Source organism: Tupaia chinensis, unplaced genomic scaffold, assembly GCF_000334495.1.
Source record: "Tupaia chinensis unplaced genomic scaffold, TupChi_1.0 Scaffold000338_1, whole genome shotgun sequence".
In the NCBI taxonomy this organism is placed as follows: Eukaryota; Metazoa; Chordata; class Mammalia; order Scandentia; family Tupaiidae; genus Tupaia; species Tupaia belangeri.
This window is the reverse complement of record NW_006159832.1, coordinates 402379-409618: the sequence shown is the minus strand read 5'-3', so window position 1 is coordinate 409618 and position 7240 is coordinate 402379. Positions and strand designations below refer to the sequence as shown.

At 41.8% G+C, this 7240-nt stretch overlaps 1 pseudogene; it reads left to right on the top strand.

Moving 5' to 3' along the window:
• LOC106735236 (T-complex protein 1 subunit gamma-like) overlaps positions 1-3641 on the top strand; it is a 5297-nt pseudogene extending 1656 nt beyond the window's left edge.
• Positions 3642-7240: the final 3599 nt, after the last annotated feature.

Genomic DNA, 7240 nt, shown 5'->3' with positions numbered 1-7240 from the left:
GGAGACAAGTTCCCCACCTAAAAAAAAAAAAAAAAAAAAAAAAAAAAAGAAAACAAACAAGAAAGAAAGAAATTAGCAACATACAGCAGTTTCTCCTGGGTATTGCAGCCCCACTCCTTATAGCAACTTCTTTAAGACTTCTGGTGTCTGTGGCTCCCTCTTAACAACACCTGGGTTTCTCAAGGCATCTGACTCAGGCTCCCAGAACTCACTTAGGAACAGCTCACAACAGCAGCCTGGCTGAGCCCCCTAGTGGCAGCAGGGACCTGCACAACAGTCAAAGACGAAAGATCTCCAGAGTGGCATTGGCAAATGGAATGCCATGAGATTTTGCATCCCTCAGTGCCCTATGGTAGCCTTCAGAATTGTTGACCTCCTAAGGCAAGTTTGCCTTTCCCTGACTCAGGACAGGTTCAGTAACTCAGTTTCTAACCTCCTGACTGTGTCAGCCCTCCAGCACCCTGAGGATGTGACATAGCCCCAGATGCTTTATCACATCAACACTTTGAGTATCAGTGCTATCCCTAGAAGGCAATGTAGAAATGCAGAAAAGCAATGGCTTTGGAGTCAAAAATACTTACGTTTTAAAAGTTTATTTCTTAATGAGCAAGAGAAAGAGAGAGCACACACCTAACAGAATCTTGACACTACAATCCACCCCCAGCCTTAGCCAGCTCCGATCATGCACAAGTATGCACTTGGCCGAGTACTCAGGGAAGTCTTTGGACTTGAATCAAGAACATTCCCATGTCAGACTGCCTCACAGAGCACATTCTACCACTGTACCACCATCTGGCCTCAGGAGTCAGAAATTCTTAGATTGGAGTCCCAGTGGCTCACCCGAGTCTATGCTGATATAAATAAATGAACAAATAAATGAAAAGTAGAGAACACTTTTATTTCTACATGGGTGGAACACAATTGTTGAAACATTGTAACAACTGAGCCAGGAGGTGTCAAGTAATGCTAAACTGTGTGAGTGAAAGTTAAACAGAAATGTGATGTTCCTTACTCTCCCCAGTAATAGCAACTTTACAGTGGAGAAACCTGGCAGACAACTCTTAAACCAAATGATAGAGGCTAATTTCATCAGTTCATGGGACAAATTTAACCCACTTATCATGTGATAATATGCATATATGAAAAAACATATAGTCACATCTGTGATAGTCCTTCCAAAATTGCAAAACCTAAGTTTAATCATCAAACCCAAACCAAGAGGCATTCTGTAAAATAATCATCCTATAATCTACGGAAGTATCAAGACAATGAGAGTCAACAAAAGATACAGGAAGACTTATAACCAGAGGCAACTAAAGACATAGGACAGCCAAACTCCTACATATGCAATTGGATTAATCCTTGTGTTAGAAATGACATTATTTCAACAGTTGAAAATATTTGGAATCTTAAGAGTTTTCTGAGCCTCTCTCCAGTTCTCCCTCTCCAGAAGCTTCTGCCATTTCTCTCTGCTCTGGGTAACCGGTTCTACATCATGCTGCCATCATCCCATGTACTCAGGGATGATGCTCGGCCAGAACACAAAGTGAGAATCCAGAAGAAAAGTTCAATCTGGAAACATCAATGCTGTCAAAACTATCGCAGATATCATCCAGACGTGTTTTAAACTGAAGTCCACGATGAAGATGCTGGACCCAATGGGAGGCACAGTGATGAACAATGATGGCAATTTCATTCTTTGAGAGATACAAGTCCAGCATCCAGCAGCCAAATTCATGTCTGAAATTAGCTGGACTCAGGAAGAAGAGGTTGGAGAGGGACCACATCAGTAATTATTCTTGAGCAGGAAATGCTGTCTGTGGCTGAGCACTTCCCAGAACAGCCAATGCACCCAACAGTGGTGATCAGTGCATACCACAAGGCCTTAGATGCCATGATCAGCACCCTAAAGAAAATCAGTACTCCCATGTATGTTAATATTCACAATATGGGGACCAGCAGATGGCATAATGGTTATTTGCTGGACTGCCATTTGGTCAACCGTGGTTGGTGTCCCAGACCAGGCAGCTTAAAACTCATGCCAAGGGTATGTGCATGCATGTCCAAAATTCTTAGAGGAGAATAGAGAAGGGGTTGTGGCATAGCCATTCCCCCTGGGGTGTGATTTCTTGCTTCTGTCTATCTGTCTCTCTCTGTCTCTCTCATGAGCGTACATGTCCTAAAGCAAAAATCTCTCTCTAAAAAAATTAATTAATTAATCATGATACAATGCTGAACATTATCAACAGCTTGACCTATAACATTGCCTGATGCTATTAGGACCATACAATTTGATAAGCATCGTCAGAAGGATGTAGATATCAAGAAATATGCCAAGGTAGGGAACCAGCAGTTAGCGTAATGGACTCCCACATAGTCGACCGCGGTTCGCGTCCTGGACCTGGTGGCTTAAAACTCACACCGGGCGCGTGTGCGTGCGTGCCCAAGATCCCGAGAGGAGAGTGGAGGAGAAGGGATTTACAGCGTGACCATCCCCCCTGGGGGGGGGTGATTTCTCGCTTTATGTCTCTATGTCTCTCTCTGTCTGTCTGGCGAGCGCACGCGCCCTATAGCGAAAATCTCTCCAAAAAAAAAAAAAAAGAAAAAAAAAGAAATATGCCAAGGTGGAAAAGATACCAGAGGGCATCTTTGGTCTTACTGGAGTCATGCTTAAAAAGGATATGTCCCACCCACGAATGTGGCACTATATCAAGAACCTTCTCATCGTGCTACTAGACTCTTCTCTGGAATACAAAAAAGGAGAAAGCCAGACCAACATTGAGATTACACAAGAGGAAAACTTCACTCGAATCCTCTAGATGGAAGAAGAGGATATGCAGAGCTCTGAGAGGACATTATCCAACCAAAGCCCAACTCAGTCATCAGAGAAAAAGGCTCAACAGTACTTCATGGGGGCCACTATCATAGCCATCCACTGAGTCTGGAAGATAGACAATAATCACATTGCTAGAGCCTGTGGGATCTGGATAGTCAGTCAACAGGAGGAACTTAGAGAAGATGATGTTAAAACAGGAACAAGAACAGGAGCAGGTCTTTTGGAAATCAAGAAAATTGGACATAATTACTCTACATTTTTCACTGAGTACAATGACCCCAAATGTACCATTCTCCTCCAAGGAGCAGGCAGAGAGGTTCTCTCGGAAGTAGGATGCAACCTCCAGGATGTCAGGCAAGTGTGCCACAGCATTTTCCTGGACCCTCAGCTGGTGCCTGGGGATGGTGCCTCTGAGATGGCTTGTGGCCCATGCCTTGACAGAAAACCCTAAGCACAAGACTGGTGTGGAACAGCTGCCATACCAGGCTGCTGCCCAAATACTAGAGGTCATCCCTCATACCCTGATCCAGAACTATAGGGCTAGCATCATCTGTCTTCTTACCTCCCTTCGGGCCAAGCATACCCTGTAGAACTGTGAGACCTTGGGAGTAAATGGGGAGATGGGCACTTTGGTGGACACGAGGAACTGGATATATAGGAGCTTTTGGCTGTGAAACTGCAGACATATAAGACAGCAGTGGAGGCAGCAGTGCTGCTGCTGCATATTGATGACATCGTCTCAGGCAACAAGAAGGGTGATGACCAGAGCCGGCAAGGTGAGGCTCTTGATGCTGGCCAGGAGTGAGTGGTGGGCAAGGCGACTTCAGCCTACAGGACCAGCAGTCTCCCCTTTTCTGAGCCAGAGTGCCAGGGAGATGGTGGACACCTTTATTTTAAAGGGATCAGGTTGAAGGGCAGCCCCAGTCCCTTCTGTCCCAGTTCCATTTGCAAAAGGCACTGACATGTAATTCTTATCTACTGTAAGCTTTCCCTTTAGTTTGTTTCAGATAGTTAAATGTACCATTTGAAAAAAAAAAAAAAAAAAAAGAAATGGGAGTCTTTAGGTTGGATAGTAGTACTATACTAATGTTAATTTTGATTTTGATGGTTATATTGGGATTATGTAAGAGAATATCCTGGTTTACAAAATATTCACTATGTGTTTGGGCTGATGGGCACCTTGTTGCAACTTACACATTATTCAGAAATAAAGCTCTGTGTGGTAGTCCAACAGCATTTCTGCAAGCAGGAGACTTTCAAAATAAAAACAAAGAAAGATAGTGAAACTCATAGTAATATAAAAAATAGGTTGTCAGAGCTAATGAAGGAAATTAAGGAGGAAAATAAACTTTGTTACAAAATTTAAAGCCATGTTTGACACAGAATGTGTACTTGCTGTTGAAAATCTAGATGCTGAAATTAAGACCAAAGAACAGTCACACATAAAGTAGTGAAAAATCAAATAGATGAAGAAAATGTAAAAAAGTTACATGAAGGGACCAGCAGTTAGTGTAATGGCTATGTCGCTGGACTCCCATGTAGTCGACCACGGTTCGAGTCCTGACCCGTGGCTTGAAACTCACGCCGGGCACGTGTGCGTGTGTGCCCAAGATCCCGAGAGGAGAATGGAGGAGAAGGGACTGCGGTGTGGCCATCCCCCCAGGGGGCGATTTCTCGCTTTCTCTCTCTCTGTCTCTCTCTGTCAGGTGAGCGCACGCACCCTATAGCAAAAACCTCTCAAAAAAAAAAAAAAGTTACATGAAGAAAAATAATAAGTTCCCAATATGTTCAAAATTATATCTGGAGAAAAATAAAGCAAAGGTAATAAAAATATTCTGGGAAGAGTTATACTGTAAGAAAATTTTCCCGAAATACATGACATATTGCACTGCAGATAAAAAAAAATCCTCCTGGATTCCCAGTAAAATACAGACAGAATCCATTGCTTAATTCAATGAAAAAGAAGAATCCTTGAGCTTGTTGACATAATAACAAATCATCATCTAGTCAAAGAAAAATCTCAGCCTCAGGTATCTCACCAGGATTGAACTCCACAAGAGAATGAAGAGATGCTTACATGGTGGTAATAAAAACAACAATTTGCAAGTACTCCAAGTCAATTGTATAAGTCATCACTTATTTGTAAAGAAAAAATGACATTCTATTTTCAGAATTGAGGCTGTATGACTTTCATAGAGTTTACATGCAATAAATATTTGAAGACTGTGGCAGAAACTGTTGGTTGCTTGCCCTAATAAAAAATTCTTGATCAGCCAGTGACATAGTGATTAAGGAAGCTGGGTCCCACATGAACAACTGGAAGGTTCAAGTCCTAGTCCTAACAGCTTGAAAAACACACCAGTTGCATATACGTTCGTGCCCAGAATCCCAAAAGGAGAAATGGAGGAGAAGTTATTGTGACAAGACCCTGCCTTCGGAGGGTGCTTTCTCACTTTCCCGTGTGTGTGTGTGTGTGTGTGTGTGTGTGTCCTTCAAGTGAGCACATACACCCTCTAGCAAACTTTTAAAAAACTAATAAATATATTCTCCCCTTATTCTTTTAGAGATGGGATCCTTAGTTTAAGCAGGCACATTGCCATCTATATTTAAAACTACACTTTCCTGGGGCCAGACAATGGTATTGCAGTAAAAACAACTCTATGAAGGTACCCCACATGAGAAGTTTCCAGGTTCTCATCCAGAGACCTCCTTGAGTACATTGAGTGCCATCATGCCCTTGATCTGGGGCTGGCAGAAGCTGGAGTGGACTATGGTATCAAGACTCTACGGAGGGTTGAGGGTGCTGTCTCTTTATCTCTCTCTGTCTTTCTCACTCATGGAAGGAAGGAAGGAAGGAAGGAGGGAAGAAAGGGGAAAAGAGAAAAAGAGAGAGAAAGAAAGAGAAAAGAGAAAGAAACTACATTTTCCAGTTTCCTTTCCATTCAGCTGTGACCCTGCTGACCATGTTCTGGCCAAAGGGATATAAGACGTGCTGTGTGCTGCTTCTAGGAAGTGCCCTTGGGAAGAGAGACTTGCCTTTATCCCTCTCCTTCTAAAGAGGCCAACATGACAGTAGCTTGGAGCTCTGAGGATTTGATGAACCCACACTTCCAGTCCTGACCTACCTGTTTCTTCTGGGAGAGAAAACACACCCAAAAAAAAAAAAAAAAAAAAAAAAAACTTTTGGCCCCAGCCCCCCCCTTAAGGGCTTGAAAAAAAAAAAAAAAAAAAAAAGAAATGGGAGTCTTTAGGTTGGATAGTAGTACTATACTAATGTTAATTTTGATTTTGATGGTTATATTGGGATTATGTAAGAGAATATCCTGGTTTACAAAATATTCACTATGTGTTTGGGCTGATGGGCACCTTGTTGCAACTTACACATTATTCAGAAATAAAGCTCTGTGTGGTAGTCCAACAGCATTTCTGCAAGCAGGAGACTTTCAAAATAAAAACAAAGAAAGATAGTGAAACTCATAGTAATATAAAAAATAGGTTGTCAGAGCTAATGAAGGAAATTAAGGAGGAAAATAAACTTTGTTACAAAATTTAAAGCCATGTTTGACACAGAATGTGTACTTGCTGTTGAAAATCTAGATGCTGAAATTAAGACCAAAGAACAGTCACACATAAAGTAGTGAAAAATCAAATAGATGAAGAAAATGTAAAAAAGTTACATGAAGGGACCAGCAGTTAGTGTAATGGCTATGTCGCTGGACTCCCATGTAGTCGACCACGGTTCGAGTCCTGACCCGTGGCTTGAAACTCACGCCGGGCACGTGTGCGTGTGTGCCCACGATCCCGCGAGGAGAATGGAGGAGAAGGGACTGCGGTGTGGCCATCCCCCCAGGGGGCGATTTCTCGCTTTCTCTCTCTCTGTCTCTCTCTGTCAGGTGAGCGCACGCACCCTATAGCAAAAACCTCTCAAAAAAAAAAAAAAGTTACATGAAGAAAAATAATAAGTTCCCAATATGTTCAAAATTATATCTGGAGAAAAATAAAGCAAAGGTAATAAAAATATTCTGGGAAGAGTTATACTGTAAGAAAATTTTCCCGAAATACATGACATATTGCACTGCAGATAAAAAAAAATCCTCCTGGATTCCCAGTAAAATACAGACAGAATCCATTGCTTAATTCAATGAAAAAGAAGAATCCTTGAGCTTGTTGACATAATAACAAATCATCATCTAGTCAAAGAAAAATCTCAGCCTCAGGTATCTCACCAGGATTGAACTCCACAAGAGAATGAAGAGATGCTTACATGGTGGTAATAAAAACAACAATTTGCAAGTACTCCAAGTCAATTGTATAAGTCATCACTTATTTGTAAAGAAAAAATGACATTCTATTTTCAGAATTGAGGCTGTATGACTTTCATAGAGTTTACATGCAATAAATATT